At 44.1% G+C, this 18,250-nt stretch overlaps 2 long non-coding RNA genes across 3 annotated transcripts; both read left to right on the plus strand.

Moving 5' to 3' along the window:
• The first annotated feature begins 1,716 nt into the window (after nucleotides 1–1,716).
• On the plus strand, nucleotides 1,717–9,575 carry LOC127054108 (uncharacterized). Its single transcript, XR_007775185.1, has 3 exons — nucleotides 1,717–1,791; nucleotides 8,091–8,214; nucleotides 8,616–9,575. It is a non-coding gene; the product is annotated as an uncharacterized LOC127054108 (long non-coding RNA).
• Nucleotides 9,576–12,686: 3,111 nt separating this feature from the next.
• LOC127054090 (uncharacterized) lies at nucleotides 12,687–13,617 on the plus strand. Of its 2 annotated transcripts, XR_007775164.1 has the most exons (4): nucleotides 12,687–12,751; nucleotides 12,804–12,907; nucleotides 12,960–13,063; nucleotides 13,116–13,617. It is a non-coding gene; the product is annotated as an uncharacterized LOC127054090 (long non-coding RNA). The 2 variants fall into 2 exon arrangements; XR_007775163.1 differs by lacking the exon at nucleotides 13,116–13,617 and having other exon boundaries at nucleotides 12,960–13,106.
• Nucleotides 13,618–18,250: the final 4,633 nt, after the last annotated feature.

The following is an 18,250-nucleotide window of genomic DNA, read 5'->3' on the forward strand; positions in this document are numbered from 1 at the left end:
GACTTCTAGAACTAATCAAGGGAAGGAAATGCACCAGTCAGCATTCCTCCTAATTTGCCACAAATGGAGTCAGATGAGTCTGATGACTTTATGGTCAAACATAAACACAAATGTCGTCTTCTCCAGGATCCATTAGTTTTAGGAATAAGAGTGTTCTCTTTTTGGAAGTTTCACCCAGCATACCTTCTGTTCTACCTCTCTATCAAATGAGCACACAATTAGTTGAGTCTTCCTGATAGCCAACGACACTTTGGTTATGAGACTGGCTGAATCTCTGCCTAGATCGTTCTTTAATTCTTCCCTTCAAATGGGACATTCTGGCCTAAGATCCAGTATACCATGAATACTGTGTTCAAATATGTTAGTTGGCCTGGTTTATGAAATGAAACTCATTGAGGAGAATTTTATAGAAGGGTGACTTCACATGCTATTTGCACATAAGTAGTCTACATTCCCTGTATGTTAATCTGGGCCCCTTAACAGGATAATGCAAGGATATAAATTTAAATCCTTTAAAAATGTATTTTTTTAAACAGTCTTGCCTGAGTATGAGTTCTTTTTAGGTCCAAATGGCTGCTAGTGGGGTTTTAAAAGCAAAACGGAGCATTCTGTGGATTCTGATCAAGAAGTGGTGAGATTATTTTTTTTGGCTGTCTGGGTTATTATTAAAGCTAAGGAAGAATAGAATCTCTGTTCTATCTCAGTGGTTCTAAATGCACTCTCAGAATCTCCTTCTGAACACCTGAAGAAGTTCTGAGGGATCTTAATTCTTAAAGCTGATGATCTGGCCAGGAGAATATAGGAGCATAGGGTTTTCGTTTTGCTGGGTTTTTTCCACCTTGCAAGAGTCTCTGCCAGATTTTTCATCAGGACATGTTAGTGGTTAAGATATTTGTCTTCCAAGATGGTTTCTTCTTTTCTGCTGGTACTTTTTGAGTAACTATCTGACCAATCCACCAGGATTCTCTCTCCTGAATCTCATTTTCATAATGTTTGTTTGGTGAAAATTCTAAGCTCGTAACAATTTTTAGTCACCAAACCAAGTGGTAACAGGATGGAGATTTGCACCATACACAGCAGGGCATCATGCACCACCTACTGACTTGGAATTTCCCAAGTGGCTAGCAAAAGAGCCCCCCACGGGAGACACAGCATTCCAGTTGCTAACTCAATCTCTTTTACTTTGATTCAGGGCTGGATTACCCAACAGGCAGACTAAGCACGTGCTTAGGGCACCAGCAAAGTAAGGGGCACCAAAAAAATATTTTTTTTTTTGAAAAATTTTGATATTTCAAAAAAAGCATCGAAGTAGTCATCATGGGAAGAATCAGAACTTTATTAGACTTTCTTACACTCCACTATACACTCTTCCCCCATTTTTCTATTCTCTTTTTATTACTTATCCCCACCTAAACCAGGGGGGCGTTCTACTAACATAGATCGAAATAATGCAAGGAAATCAGATCCTGTCATGTGTTGCAATAAATTTATGTTTTATTATTGATATATTCTTCTGAGTTATACGTACTTGATTCATTTTTTTTTCTTTCTTTGGATTGACACAAAAATTGGAAGAACAAATTAAAGGGGAGCATGAATACTGGCAACATGTCTTGCAGCGTGTTATAGGTGTTATTCAAACATTAGCTGAATGTGGTTTGCCTTTCCAGGGATCAAATGGCACATTTGGATCATTGCAGAATGAACATTTCTTGGGATTGTTGGAGCTTGTGGCTCAGTTTGACCCATTTTTAGCAGGACGTATCTCAAAATATGGGAATGCTGGCAAAGGTAACCCATCATACTTACCCAAGACAATATGTGATGAACTCATTGGTCTAATGAGTGACAAAGTTCGTTTAGCTATTGTGGATGAAATAAGTACTGCTGGGTACTTCAGTTTATCCGTCGACTCTTGTCATAACTATAAAGGGAAGGAAACAGCCCTCCTGGGTACAATACTATAAAATCCCTCCTGGCCAGAGACACCAAAATCCTTTTACCTGTAAATGGTTAAGAAGCTCAGGTAACCTGGCTGACACCTGACCCAAAGGACTAATAAGGGGACAAGATACTTTCAAACCTTGGTGACGGGAAGGCTTTTGTTTGTGTGCTCTTTGTTTTTGGGGTTGTTCGATCTTGGTACTAAGACATCAATCCATGCACTCCAAATCTTTCTAAACCAGTCTTTCTTATTTCAAACTTGTAAGTAACAGCCAGGCAAGGCGTGTTAGTTTTATCTTTGTCTTCTCAACTTGTAAATGTTCCTTTTTGCTAAGAGGATTTACCTCTGTTTGCTGTAACTTTGAACCTAACGAAAGCTCGTGCTCCAAAACATCTGTTAGTCTATAAGGTGCCACAGGATTCTTTGCTGCTTTTATATGTAAGTTTTTTTGTGTCATTTCAAAAAATAAAATTTTATTTTACGGTATGGTACTATTTACGGTATAGGAGCACCATAATCTTTTTAGTGCTTAGGTCCTCTAAAGGTCTTAAGCCGGCCCTGCTTCGATTGCTTAAAATACAATGGCTTTATCTAAAGACTATGAAAGGAAGATGGTGAGATGACTGTGTTACAGTGTAATAGTTACTAATATAGCCGAGTTCCGAGATTTAAGGTGTGCATAGCCATAGAAAATGTTTGATTGAAAAATATCTCATTCTACAACATATGCATGGGAGAGAGCGAAGTGGAGAAGATGGAGGAGTGGTCTGTTTTTGTAAGCAAACCCTTTACTGTGTGTTTGGGCAGCACCTAGCAAAAGAGGCTTTGGGAACTACTGCAATACTAATGTTAAATAATAATTACAGAGTATATTGTATCTAATTTTATACAAATGAACAGGGCCCTACCAAATTAACAACCTATTTTGGTCAATTTCACAGTCATTGGATTTTAAAAATAGTCAATTTCAGTTTCAGATGTTAACATCTGAAATTTCAGAGTGTTGTAATCATGGGGGTCCTGACCCAAAAGGGAATAGTGCGGGGTTCACAAAGCTATTATAAGGGGGTTGTGGGATTGCCACCCTTATTTCTGCACCACTGCCGGCATGGCACTGCTTTCAGAGCTGGGCAGTGCCCAGCTGTAAAGCCTGCACCACCACAAATAGTAGCGCAGAAATGAGGGTCAGGGTATGGGGGTGTTGTCAGTTGGAGGGGCAGGGCCAGCCTTACGGGTGGGCAACCACTGGGCTGGGACTAGCAGCTGGAGCCTGGTGCACGGTAGGTGGCCCCAGCCCTGCCCCTCCCCTACAATAGCCAGATATCACGGGAGGATAAGATTTCATGGTCCGTGAGGCATTTTTCATGGCCGTGAATTTGGTAAGACCCTACAAATGAGAAAAACAAAATTGAATAAAAATATACAGATTAATAGGTTAGTTGTGTTTGCTTGGATGCTGCACCATTATAAATCAGTACTTTCTTACATAGCTAGTTTCTAGTGTCACTGATGTCTATGTTTAGAAATCTGTAGTGAGTGGCATAAACAAATGGAGTCTGTTTTCATTTTTCTGCCAAATATTTCCTCCCTAAGAAAGTGGTGCCAGATCACGTAGATGTGTGACCAGACTTTGTCTAAGGTCATCTTGTGTATACAGTACTTAGACTCTAAACTATGACTATAATCTAATCTGATAACTAAAAGCCCCCCTGCCCCCGATTGAAACGTGTGCTCTAGTACAAAATCTTAACAGCAATTTCACAGGCTCTTCTATCAACTGATTGCCGCATCTGTAACATGCGAAGGAGAAGTTATTCTGCCTTCACATTAATGAGGTCAGTTATTAAGGTTTTGTGCTAGAGCATAAGTTTGACGAAGTTGAGGTAGATACTGCTTTTCCTGTTATCAGTGGTGGTGTATGCAATGTAAAAATGTCAAGGAATGCAGGAGTCTTTCCTTTAACTTTTCACAGTTTTGAGTGGAGGGAAATATTCTGGTGCAACCTTACCTGTCAAGGTAATGCACATTGGAAATAATAATCTCAACTATACATACAAAATGATGGGGTCTAAATTAGCTATTACAACTCAAGAAAGAGATATTAGAGTCAGCATGGATAGTTCTCTGAAAATGTCTGCTCAGTATGCAGTGGCAGTCCAAAAAGCTAACAGAACTTTAGGAATCCTTAGGAAAGGGATAGATAATAAAACAAAATATCATAATCAGGGGTCACCTAATTAAATTAATAGGCAGAAATAAAATAATAATAATAAAAGAAACATAAGGATGTATTGTTTTACATAATGCACAGTCAACAGGTGGAACTCATTGCCCGGGGATATGTGAAGGCCAAAAGTATTGCCTGCTCTGTTCATTCCCTCCAGGGCACCTGGCATTGGCCACTCTCAGAAGACAGGATACTGGGCTAGATGGACTACTGGTCTGATCCAGTATGGCCACTCTTATGTTCCTATGTACAGTAAATCCTCACTTAACATTGTAGTTATGTTCCTGAAAAATGCGACTTTAAGTGAAAGGGTGTTAAGTGAATCCAATTTCCCCATAAGAATGAATGTAAATGTGGGGGAGGGTGTGTTCGGTTCCAGGGAAATTTTTTTTGCCATACAGTACAGTACTATAGTTGGGAGGTATCCCCGCGTTACCCCACTGGCACTGGAGACAATGAGGCAGGCAAGGAGACTGAAGGTGCTGTAGGCTAGGAGAAGCACATTGCAGCAGCGGCCACTTCCCCTACTTTGCAAGCACCAGGGTCAGGGGGCTCAAGCCTTGGCCTGCCCACGCTACCCCTTCCCCCAAGCCCTCACCCTTAACCCCCCTCTTCTTTCCCCCCTCCTCCCTCTTTACTCCGCATGCCGCGTCCTCTCTCCCCTGCCTCCTGCCCGTGGCAATCAGCTGGCTTGCAGCGTTCAGGAGGGAGGAGCGAGGACATGGTGCGCAGCCTCCCTCTCTCTCCCCTGCCTCCTGAACACCACAAGCCAGGTGATTGCCGTGAGCAGGATTCAAGGGTGGGGGGAGTTGTGCCACATTCTCACTCCTCCCCCCTCCCTCCTGCCTGCAGCAATCCGCTGGCTTACAATGTTCAGGAGGCAGGAGGGACAGGGGAGGAGCAAAGACTCAGTGTGCAGGCTCCCCCATCCCCTGCCTCTTGCCCGTGGCAATCAGCTGGTTTGTGGCATTCGGGAGGGGGGGAGAAGGGTGAAGGCGCTGATCCGCAGGGTCTGCTGGCAGGTGGGAGGTGCTGTGGCGGGGAAATAGGGGAGCTGATAGGGGGGCTGCCAGTTATGGACAAAGCAGGCAGCCAAACAACATTATAGCAAAGCACTGTACAACTTTAAATGGAGCATGTTCGGTAGTTGAGCAGGGGCTTAAGATCGAAACAATGTTAAGTGAGAGGACATTAAGTAGGGAGTTACTGTATAACTGGGTTAAGAAAAGAATTAGATAAGTTCATAGAGGATAAATCCATCAATGACTATTAGCCAAGATGCTCAGAGAGACAACCTCATGCTCCAGGTGTCCCATAACCTCTGATTTCCAGAAGCTGGGACTGGACAACAGGGGATGGATCACTTAATAAATTACCCTGTTCTGTTCAGTCCCTCTCTTTCAGAAGACAGGATATCTGGCTAGGTGGACCACTGGTCTAACCCAGTATAGCTGTTCTTATGTCACTAAACTAAGCTTTTGTGTGTGTCAAATTTTTAGGTTTTTTTGTTTATATAGAGGGATGTTATATCTCACTAGGTATGTTCTCAGGGTCAGAGGGGAGTTGATGACGACTGAAATGCAAAACACCCTTTCTGGGATGTTGCTTAATTTACAGAAAATGATTTTCAGTTACAAATGTTGCAGGATGCTTGTTGTCTGAACTAAATAAATCAGTTTATTTAAAAACAAAATGAATGTTACCCAAACATGTCATCATATGGGTCAACATCAAGGTTTGAACCCTGGACTTTCCAAGCCTCAGACTCTTACCATTAGTGCTTCAGGAGTAATTGTCAGATCATAGAATATCAGGGTTGGAAGGGACCTCAGGAGGTCATCTAGTCCAATCCCTTGCTCAAAGCAGGACCAACACTCAACTCAATTCCCAAATGGCCCCCTAAATGATTGAACTTACAACACTGGGTTTAGCAGGCTAATGCTCAAACCACTGAGCTATCCCTCACTTCTATTTACTAACACAACTGAAAGATGATTTGATACACACTTTTCTAGTGGATTATGCAATTATTCAGTAGGCATCAGTAGCGTAATGGAGAACAAACAATTGTGTAACCCACTAGAAAAGTGGGTTCTGTCCCTACTCTTGGAAAATAGTTTAGAGATAACCAAAGCATAGTCAATCCTATCTGAAAGGCAATGAGACTTTAAGACTTGGCCTGTTGCATTGAGTCCTAGTTTCTATTCCTGATTGTGTCTGTAGTGACATAGAGTGATGTATCAGCTCATTCTTGACTGCCATCTATGATTGGGGCTCATAGGCTTGGTTGGTGAGGTGCACAGGAATGCAAACCACAGAGAGCTGAAACTTGAACTCAGGGTCTCCTCTTTCCTAGCTCAGGAACTTTGCCTATGGCTAAAGGGACAACCATCCCCAACAGAAGATTACCTGACTAGATACATTGAATCATCACCATTAAATGTATTACATTCATCACTATGCATTTCTTTTCAATTATGGAGAAAGAGCATGATACAGACAAACACTGCATATTTATAACGGATATTGCATTATTAGCACATGAGCAAATCCCCAATCCCAGAATGTTTTAAATTTCTTGCTAAAGGGGTTTTTTAAAAAGTGAGACAATCCAATGAGAAACTTCAAAAAGGAATGATTTTAGAACTCATTCTTTCTGTAGCAATTGAATTTGCAACAAACTGCTTGAAAGATTCAAATGTTACTTCGATTATATTTCATTTTTTGCTACTTGAGATTTTTACAAAATAAAGTTTCTAAGAACTCCTGTTAAATGGAAGTCTTCTGCCTCCTCCTTCCCTATTCTGTTGTGACCAGTAGCAGCATAATTAGCTGGGCTGTTGCTGCATAATCAGCATATCTGCTCTCTTCCTATTTTCATATATTCTGTTTAGACTTAAAATTTGAGGAGGGGAGATTGATAATACTCCCTACAGCATTTGCCTTTTCTCCAGAAAGGAGAAGACACTTCATAGGTCCTGACTCTCTGGCTCAATTCTCTGTAACCCATCACTAGTGCTGCAGATTTTAAAAAGAAAAAAGTGGCCAAATGAATTATATTTGAGGATTGTGTGACACTTGATAGCTGAATACAGGTAATGGAAGGTGCTTGATAGGGATTAAGGTTATTCAGTCCTTACAAAAATGAAATGGAAAGCAAGAAAAGGAGACTTTCCATTTTCCAGACAATGCCTCCAGCTTGGGTAGTGCTACATGGTATTCTAACTGCCCAAGCTATACTTGGATGGTTCAGCACAAATCTGTCTTGTGACCACCCAGAAGCATTTACTAAGTTTAAGGTTGCAGAGTAGTTTCCATATTCACTTCTTTTCACACACTTATCATGGAAAATATTCTCTTTTGGACAGAAATTTCCCATACTTTGTCTCTTATCATAGAATAATTTTATATTTCCTTTGGAAAGGCTCGACGCAATCTCCTCACCAGTTTAATTTACAAGTTCCACTGTAAAAGCTATGCTTGGCAACATGATTTTACAAGTTGATGACCTTCCCACATATATTTTCCTTTTTTTTTTAAATTAAGTGTAATATAAAATATAAAAAAGAAACACCTTCTGCAATACTGTATTAAAGTTGTAAGACCAAATGAGAATCAGGAAATTCCTAACATTAAAGTTGCTCTGGCAAAATTAACAACTATGCTGAGCACACAGTAGATTCTTTTCCTCTTTTTTGTGTAAACATTAATGTTTTTGCTTTCGTTAATATATACCATAAATTATAGATCACGTGCAACAGGGCTGAATTAACAATAATTGAACTTTTGGAATTTTTTGACCCCACTATTTGATTGTGCAACTTTATCATGTATTAAACTTTTTGTTTATTTGATCTTTAACATTTGCAACAGGTATTCCTTACACACTGCAATTCTCTCATTTCTGTGTTTCTGCAGTTCTGAATCTGAAGACATAATTACTTGTCATATTCTAGTTGTGTAAATGTACTGCCTGATTGCCCCTCCTTCCCTCCAGGACATCACCGGAAAACACGAGGCATCCAAATTTTAATCTTTCATGGTGAGATAATATTCCCAGTTTCAGTGTTCTTTGCTTCTCAAAGTTGACTTTATTTCTTTGGGGTTTTGTGGGGGGAGTGGTTTTGGTGCGGGTTGTACCATGGATTGCTAATTATATATGCCATAAGCATGCGAGGCACATCTAATTACGCATTAAGTTAGCATTAATGCCTAAAAGGTTTGTCATGAAAAAGGAATTACTTCTTACTTAGCACAACAAATTTCTTAGCAATTTCTCTTGGCTGTCATTACATTTAGTATTAAATCTACATTCTTTTCAGATTAATACTGCCTTTCACAAGCTTCAGGTACTATTTACTGTCATTCATAATAGTCCAGACATGTCAAGTGATTAAGAAATGCAAGCTTTCATTTTTGAATTGGTTTTTGTACTCTGCATAGGTCTAAAATCTTGAAAGTCAATCAGCGATGCATAACCAAAACTCCACAAAGAAGCTCGAAGGTGCTGAAGAAGACATCTGGGATAGACAGAAATCTTCCTCTTTCCATGAAATCCATTTAAAATACTCTTAAATAGGTTAAATCTGTGCAAGATCCTTATTGTGCCCATGATTATTTTACAGATGGGGAATTGATGCACTGAGAGAGACGATATGTTTACACTGGGACTGGGAGCGTCCTTCCCAACACAGGTATACAGATGTGTTTGCTGCACTCAAGCTACAGTAATGTGCTAAAAATAACAGTGTAGCAGGGCATGGGGGTAGCACAGGCAGCAGCTCAGGCTACTTGCTGAGTACAAACCCACCTGGGCATGCACTTGGGCAGCACGTCTGTCTCTCCAAGCTGGGAAGCATGCTCTCACCTGCAGTGTAGACATACCATAAGTGACTTGCACATGGTTACACAGAAAGTCTGTGGCAGTGTGGGGAATAAAACCCTGGTCTCCCAAGAGAGTGTCCTAACCATTGGTCCAGGGCCGGCCCACTACATTTTGGGACCTGAGGCGGGGAGTCCTCACTTGGGCCAAAATTTTGAAAGGTCTCAATTCTGCCTTCTCCCTGTTCTACTCCTCTCATGGTACTGCTCCGCTACCTACCCCAATAAAGGAGAGCTAACAACTTAAAATGCCTTGTTCAAAAATTTTAAGTAACACTTAACTTTCAAATGCCTGAACAGCAAATGTAACTTTTCTTGTCTGCATAGTAAACAATGGCATTTTTATCCATTTGAATAATCAAAGTGGTGCTTTCCGTGCCTTCTTGGTTGCAAAGATTTGAACTGCTTCCTGAAGGTCCACAGTCTGGGCCAGCTCATGCTTTATTGAGATGGTTGCAAGGCCCACCAGGTTCTCCTGTGTCATTGTGGAGCATAGATGTGTTTTTATTAACTCCAGCTTGGACAAGCTTCGTTCTCCGCTGGCAACTGTTACAGGAAGTGTTCGAAGTATGTGCAGAGCAATAAAGGCATTTGGAAAGAGGGTTGTCATCTTATTTGTGCACATATATTCCAGAACAGCCTTTGAAGTTGATCCTGCTGAAATGTATCTTAAAAGGACTTTCAGTTCATCACCTAAATCACTCGCATCAGTATCATGCATGTCATCATGTGTCAACACTGTCCCTAGTGCCCTGCATTGCTAGTGTAGGTCTTCTTCAAGTATAGTGAGGAGTTTTGGAATATCATACAACATCCCAAATATACGGCCCTGTTCCTTGAGCTGCATGAAATGTTCTTCAGCTGACTGTATTGCACAATCTAGCACCTGGTTAAAGAATTCAACTTTGAATTGTTGTTTGGGGTCTCTTATGGGATTATCCTGTGCCTTGTAATCAAAATGTCATCTTCTTCGATGACTCTTTTATTCTTGAATGGGTGGAAAATAGCTTCAGTGTGAAGGTCCTCTGCTAACTTCTATGTACTCTTCAGAACGTTTTGAAATCCTTCATCTGACCAGTAAGATTGTACGTATGATTTTGCTTTGTCCACTTGTTCCATTGCTCCAGATATATCAAGGTCAACACCTTGGAATCTCTTGCTTACAACATTTATTTCAAACAGTGTGTCATGCCACAACACTAAACCACACAGAAATTTGAAGTTATATATGTTTCTAGTGATTCCATTTCCCTCTGCCACTGTTCTCCCACAAACAGTTCCTGTCATAGCATTATCCTCCATAATGGCAACTATGGCATCATCTATCTTCCCAATTTGGTGTTTGATAGGCTTTATCGCCTCCACTTGACTTCCCCGTAGTGTGGCACTCAGTATATCAGTGTCAGAGAGGATGTTCCTAAATGTTGCTTCAAAATTTGCCGATGATGAGTTGATGCAGAGAAAAATACATAGAGCTTTGAATTACATTAAAAAATTCAGCAGCCTCACTAGAACCTGATGCTGCATCACTGACCACCAAGTTCAATGAATGAGAACTGCAAGGAACAAAAAAAACTTGAGGGTTTAACTCTCGGATCCATGTCTGCACTCCTCTGTTCTTTCCTCTCATGTTGGCACCATTATTGTAGCCCTGACCTCTCATGTCAGCTATCGCAATTCCTGTATCTTCCAGCTTTTTAAGAAGCACATTTGTCATACCAGCTCCTGTAGTATCATCAATGTCAATAAATTCTAGAAAATGCTCTCTCACAGTCACCATTGCAGGGACATTTTCACTAGGTTCTGTTGTTGTTACAAACCGCACCATTAATGTCATTTGTTCCATACGGCCAGGGCCGGCTCCAGGGTTTTTGCTGTCCCAAGCAGTGGGAAAAAAAAAACAGCTGCGATCGCAATCGGCGGTAGCTCCACCATGCCGCTTTTTTCTTCTGCAGCACTTTGGTGGCTTGTCCTTCCCTCCGAGAGAGACCGAGGGACCGCCACCGAAGAGCCCGATGTGCCACCCCTTCCCCTTGGCCACCCCAAACACCTGCTTGCTGAGCTGGTGCCTGGAGCCAGCCCTGCATATGGCTGATGTCAGGTGTGCAGTCCAGAATAGCAGAGTAATATCTTGCTGACTTCAGATCTTCCACAATCTTCTGTTTGACTTTTGTTGCCAGTAACTGTATGATCTCTTTTTGAATTGTTTTTCCAGGGTAATGGTGTGTGTACATTTCTTGGGTGGTGACTCTTCTTAGATGCTACAGCATCAAACTCAGCCATCAGCTCCACAATTTTAAGGAAGTTTCCATTGTTTGGCACATACAGCTGATCTGAAGTGCCACGCAGTGCTAGGTTTTGGGTAGCAAGCATTCTCACAATGGCAATGAGCCTTTTCAGATCATTTTGCCAGTAAAGAGACTCTGATGCAATCTTCCCTTGATGCTGGTCATCTATGGTGGCCTTTAACCTTAGCTCTTTCCACCTATGGAATGCTCTCTGGTGATTTGCTGCCTTCTCACGGCATGCCAGATTTCTAGACAGATTTTTCCAGTCCTTTGTTCCTGTTCAACCCAATGTGACTGGAACATTAGACTGGAAGAGTTTGCAACAAAAACCATATGCAGCACTCTGGGTTTTTGAGTACATAAGCCATGGCCTGTCCACTTTGTCCCCACTGGGGATTTCACAACAGTAATGTGTTGGATGGAAACTTCTATTTTCATTGTCTTTGGGAAACATGAAGTTTTTCATTTGCTGTGGCCGATGCAGAACAAGGAAGTCCCTCAGGTTACTGCTCAAGTGGGTCCACAGTCCTGGATCATCTAGACTTAAGGAACCAAACTCAGCAGCAGCTGTTTCTTGCACCTCCACCACACTCTGATCTACACTTTTCTTCAGGAATGTGCATGGCTACATGCATTTGAGAGGAAGATATGGATGCTGCAGTAGCTGCCAGGTCACCTGCACTCTGACTAACTGAAAGATCAGGCATCTCCTCATCACTCACATCCTCACTGGGGTCAGAAGGCTCATGGTGAACATTTGTGTCTATATGTCTCAGGAGAGCTCCTTCCTGCTTAGATAGAAAATCTTCCTTTACTTTCTTTTTCTGAATGCTGCCCCAAAGGGGCATTAGCTTCTTTCACTCATGACTGCTGTTCTGTGCCAGCTATAGCGGCTCTCAACACTCAGTTGAAGGGGACAAATAAGCAGGCTGGTAGCAGGGCCTGACTAAGGGTATGTCTACATCTACAATTTTGCAGCGCTGGTTGTTACAGCTGTATTAGTACAGCTGTATAGGGCCAGCGCTGCAGAGTGGTCACACTTACAGCAACCAGCGCTGCAAGTGGTGTTAGATGTGGCCACACTGCAGCGCTGTTGGGCGGCTTCAAGGAGGGTTAGGGGAACGCGAGAGCAAACCGCGGGGAAGCAGGTCTCCTTCCCCGCGGTTTGCTCCAGTGTTCCCCGAACACCCCCCCCCCAGCAGGTCTCCTTCCCCGCGGTTTGTTCTCGCGTTCCCCGAACCCATCTGCAAGCAGGTCTCCTTCCCAGCGGTTTGCTCCGGCGTTCCCCGAACCCCCCTGCAAGCAGGTCTCCTTCCCTGCGGTTTGCTCCGGTGTTTTTTGAACCCCCCTGCAAGCAGGTCTCCTTCCCAGCGGTTTGCTCCGGTGTTCCCCGAACCCCCGTGCAAGCAGGTCTCCTTCCCTGCGGTTTGCTCCAGTGTTTTTTGAACCCCCCTGCAAGCAGGTCTCCTTCCCAGCGGTTTGCTCTGGTGTTTTTTGAACCCCCGTGCAAGCAGATCTCCTTCCCCGCGGTGTGCTGTCGCGTTCCCCGAACCCCCGTGCAAGCAGGTCTCCTTCCCCGCGGTTTGCTCCGGTGTTCCCCGAACCCCCCTGCAAGCAGGTCTCCTTCCCAGCGGTTTGCTCCGGTGTTCCCCGAACCTCCCTGCAAGCAGGTCTCCTTCCCAGCGGTTTGCTCCGGTGTTCCCCGAACCCCCGTGCAAGCAGGTCTCCTTCCCAGCGGTTTGCTCCGGTGTTTTTTGAACTCCCCTGCAAGCAGGTCTCCTTCCCAGCGGTTTGCTCCGGTGTTTTTTGAACCCCCGTGCAAGCAGATCTCCTTCCCCGCGGTGTGCTGTCGCGTTCCCCGAACCCCTCTGCAAACCGCGGGGAAGGAGATCTGCTTGCACGGGGGTTAGGGGAACGCGAGAGCAAACCGCGGGGAAGGAGACCTGCTTCCCCGCGGTTTGCTCTCGCGTTCCCCGAACCCCCCTGCAAACCGCGGGGAAGGAGACCTGCTTGATTACCAGAGAGGCTTCCTCTGGTAAGCTGGGATACCTGTTTATTCCATGGAGGTCAAGAAAAACGCTGGTGAGTGTTTACACCTGATGACCAGCGCTGGATCACCAGCGCTGGATCCTCTACACCCGAGTTTCAACGGGTGTACGGCCAGCGCTGCAAACAGGGAGTTGCAGCGCTGGTGATGCCCTGCAGATGTGTACACCTCCTAAGTTGCAGCGCTATAACTCCCTCACCAGCGCTGCAACTTTGTGGTGTAGACAAGGCCTGAGGGAAGATATCAGCTTCTAAAGGGCCTAACCGGCTCCCACTACTTCAGTTGACTGCCTGTTCTCCTCAAGTGGGTTCAGGGAAGCAGCAGAAAACAGGAAGCTCCCTGAGAAGCTGGTGTTAATCAGTCCAGGCTCCTGGGGGTGCTAGACAGATACATAAGAGGCGGCTGCTCCTCTCTCTCCCTGCAGCTCCTGCTGCTTTCTGTTATTCCCTTTCACCTTTTCTCCTGCCTGCCTGTTATGTCTCTTGTGCCCTCCTTCCTCCAGCACAGCACTCCACCATCTCTGTGCATCTAGAGCAGAGAGAATATCTATGCACTAGCAGCAGACACAATTTTCTACACTCTGTGTCCTAGTGCCCCCTCTTCCCCACACCCCTCCAGTCTGGCACCTGAGGTGACTGCCTCAGTTTGCCTCATGGTAAGGCCAGCCCTGCATTGGTCCATCCTTTCTCTGGCTATAGCAGTTATACAGACAAATGTCATACTCTAAGCCTAGTACAGTTTTCATCCCAAATGTTGCCCCCTTTTCCACATTTGTGGCAGGCCCTTGCCACACAACTTCTTCCTTCCCACTGCACACACCACTAAGGATGTCTGGGAGTCAGCAAAGGGGCGACTGCATGTGTGTGGTGGCCAGTTGTACAAAGGGCGCTCCTGATTTTACCCCATTCAGTAACAATTAGGCCTGGGCAATAAGAGAGGCTGAGGCCATAGAATCTCTGTAGTGCCTTTTCTCTGTGCTGGAATAGAGGCTTCTGAGTGACTGCTCCTATTCCAAGGTCTTGCCAGAGGAGTCTTTTCGAGGCCACGTCCAGACTAGAAATTAAAATCGATTTTAGATACGCAACTTCAGCTACGTGAATAACGTAGCTGAAGTCGAATTTCTAAAATCGAGATACTCACCAGTCTGGACGGGGCGCCATCGATGTCCGCGGCTCTCCGCGTCGATTCCGGAACTCCGTTCGGATTGATGGAGTTCCGGAATCGATGTAAGCGCGCTCGGGGATCGATACACCGCGTCCAGACTAGACGCGATATATCGATCCCCGAGCAATCGATTTTAACCCGCCGATGCCGCGGGTTAGTCTGGACGAGGGCTCATGCAATTCACCAGCACCTAGTCCACACTTTTAAAATAGTCAGTTTTAGATTTGAATGGTGAATTTCAAGGAAAAAAGAAAACTCCATTGTTGAATGCCTACATTAACCAGGCTAAGAGATTTCAGTACAATAATTACAAGTTAACTCTTCTTTCAAGTTACACATCCTTTACCACTGTGTCCGTTTAACTCCTGCACCACTGTAAATTCTGATCATGCCCCATACTGGTAACTATGAGCCCCATCACTCAGAAAGCCTTTCTGGGGCATGGAGCCATTTAATATAAAATAAGGAAAGTGTTTATTATACACAGGGCCAGTGCAAGGATACTTTGCGCCCTAGGCGAAACTTCCACCTTGCGCCCTCTGCCCCCACCCCTCCTCCCAGAGCATTGCTTATTATAAACTTTCAAAAATGAATACTGCATAATGTGGCATTGTTCATTAGAATTAATACATATTCGGCTTGAAAATTTATTAATTTCATTATTTAGCCTACATATTTAATGAAAATAATTGAATAACCTGACAGGGTGTGGGGCTGGCTGGCTCTGGGCTGGGCAGGGGATGCGAAGCTGGTTGGAGATGGGGTGTGGGGTTGGCTGGAGACAGGGGGTGCGGGACTGGCTGCATGCAGGGCAGGGTGTGTGGGGCTGGCTGCAGGCAGGGCAGGGGCTGCAGCAGGGGCTGGATGGAGACAGGTGGTGTGGGGCTGGCTATGGACAGGGCAGGGAGTGAGGGGCTGGCTGTGGGCAGGGCAGGGTGTGTGGGGTGGCTGGAGACAGGAGGTGTGGGGCTGGCTGTGGTCAGGGCAGAGGGTGTGGGGCTGGCTGCGGGCAGGGGGTGAGGGGCTGGCTGGATACAGGGGTGTGGGGCTGGCTAGAGACAGGGCAAGGGGTGTGAGGCTGGCTGTGGGCAGGGCAGGGGGTGCAGCAGGGGTGGCTGCGGGTAGGGCAGGGGGTGAGGGGCTGGCTGGAGGCAGGGGAAGGGGTGTGGGGCTGACTGGAGGCAGGGCAGGGGATGAGGGGTTGACTGCAGTCAGGACAGGGGGTTCAGCTGCCATGGATGGAGCTGGAGCACAAAGAGCAGCTGCAGAAGGAAGATCTATTGGACAGAAGCTTCTGTGAGGAACTGGCTCTGTCCCATGGAGAGGTACCGCTGCGGGATCTGCATTTTAAATAGCAGTGGGGACGCCCCTGCAGACCCTTGCCCTCTCAGCCTCCTGGGCACTGGCTCTCTGCGGCTCACTCCCTAGGGGCTCACCCCGCCCTGCTTCTCTTGCCCCCAGTCCCTCATTAGGCCTGGGTGCACGGAAAGCATGCAGCATATCTTTGTACTGTGTTAATGACTCCTGAACTGGTGGGGGCTATGCCTAATTGCTGCCACTATCTCTTTCTTTGCTGGGCAATTAGATGACAATTAACTTGGAATAGCCCAGAGGGGTCAGAGTAGAGAAGGAGGGAGGAGAGACCTTTAGGTTTCAGTTCTGTGCAAAGCCAGTTAACTTTTCTTTTCAGCTGCCTATAAACAAACCTAGTAGAGAAAAGAATTTCTTCCCCACATCCCGTCCCCCAAAAAATCGGTTATGATTTTAATGGATCCAGAAGCAAAATAATTCTGTAATCAAAAAGACAAGTTTCCTGCTTTCCCTTCCACAAAGATCTATTTCCAACCCAGGTAACTTATTATTTATTATCTGTAGTAACTATGTTCTCACGTTTGAATGATACACTGTAGTGGTGTCGGAGTTCTTTGGAAATCCCTCAGCTCTTTTGCGGTGTTGGGAGTGAATGCTAGACCCTCGCTTAATTATTTTTACCTTACTTCACGTGCCCATCTTTTGGTCATTAATTTTTGAAGTTAAATTAGATTTTCAAAACCCAGCTTTAAAATGATGTTCATGCCGACAATTGCAATTTAATTGTCTAAACGGGGAAATCGATGCCTTGAAATTATGGGATCTAATTTTAAAATTGTATTAAAAATGTGGCATTATAAAGGGGAAATATTTTAAAAGGTTTATCCAGCATCCCCATTACTGTTACCCAGGATTCTGCTTCAAGCAGTAACACAGGAGGGAGGGGGCAATGGACAGATTAGTGTTCAGTGGTACTTCAAACAAAAAGACATTTACCATTTACTCTTAAATTATCTCGTTGATGCCTAATTGACGATCTAATAGCATGCATCAAGTACATCAAAACTTCGCTGAATAAGCTTGTTAGCATTTCTAAGGGGGTCACTGAACATTCCAAACAGTGATACGTGATGCCTGCGGGCGGTCATGCAGGCATGACTGCGGCAGCTCAGACTCCCTCTCTGTCCCAGCAGCAACGGCTGCTCAACCATTTAAAAAAAAATTTGAGGGCGCTTTTTGGCGCCCTCAAATCTCGGCGCCCTAGGCAACTGCCTAGTCTGCCTAAATGGTTGCACCGGCCCTGATTATACAACACATTTTCAAAGCTTTCCTTATACCCTGTACTCTATAAAATACTATTCAAGAAAGGCAAAATTGTCTAAAAGAATGGTTAGTGTAAATCCTAAATAGTCTTTAAAAATGTGTATAATATAGTTTAGTTCTAAATTAAGAAAAAGAGCCTTTTGAACAAAAATAATATCTTGGCACATGGTTTTTTTGACTCAACTCTTTTTCAGCTCTTGTTATCCAGCATTAATGCTTAAATGCAGTGATGAATCAATGACTTTTTACAGCTATTAATGAAAAAAGAATCAAAAGTCCTCCAAAGAGCAAACAATGTTGTACTAAATATTTTTATACTGAAGTACAATATGAAGCTTATCTCAAACAGATGTTACTGTCTTGGTGAGTTTAGAAAGTATTTGAACCATGTATTTGCTTGTCTTTACTGTAAATGTCATTTTGTCCATTTTTGCTACATGCCATATTTGTTTCCACCTAGGGTGACCACACAGCAAATGTGAAAAATTGGGAAAGGGGGTGGGGCGTAATAGGAGCTTATATAAGAAAAAGACCCAAAAATCGGGACTGTCCCGATAATATCGGGACATCTGGTCACCTTATTTCCACCACTCATCCAGGGTGGATGGTTCTGTTTTCCATCTTTGGATGATTAAGAACAGCACCTTACTGTGAGAAGTACAGATTTAAGAATTGTTAAGGTCTAGTGACGGATGCACGATATATATTTAGAGTTGGTATTTCTTTAGTTCTGGAAGAAGCTTCTGTTGGTAAACCCTCCTAAAACAACTTAGCTGTTGTCTAATTATGCCTTACAAAGTTTTGGAAATGTCATAAGTTCTGTTTGAATGTGTTGCAGATGGACATAAGTTCCAGCATTCCTGGAGGAATACAGTGTGCAGCAATAATCAAGTTTTCTCTCAAAGCATTGTTTGTGTTATTACAGTGGATGGCAGTAACTTAGGATATGTCTATGCTGCCATTGGGATAACACATGTAGTCATATCTGAGCTAACTGTGATCAAGGTAGCTGGCTAAAAATGGCAGTGGAGCTGTGATGGCATGGGATAGCCATGAGAGTAAAT

This window comes from Gopherus flavomarginatus, chromosome 6, assembly GCF_025201925.1.
Source record: "Gopherus flavomarginatus isolate rGopFla2 chromosome 6, rGopFla2.mat.asm, whole genome shotgun sequence".
NCBI lineage: Eukaryota > Metazoa > Chordata > Testudines > Testudinidae > Gopherus > Gopherus flavomarginatus.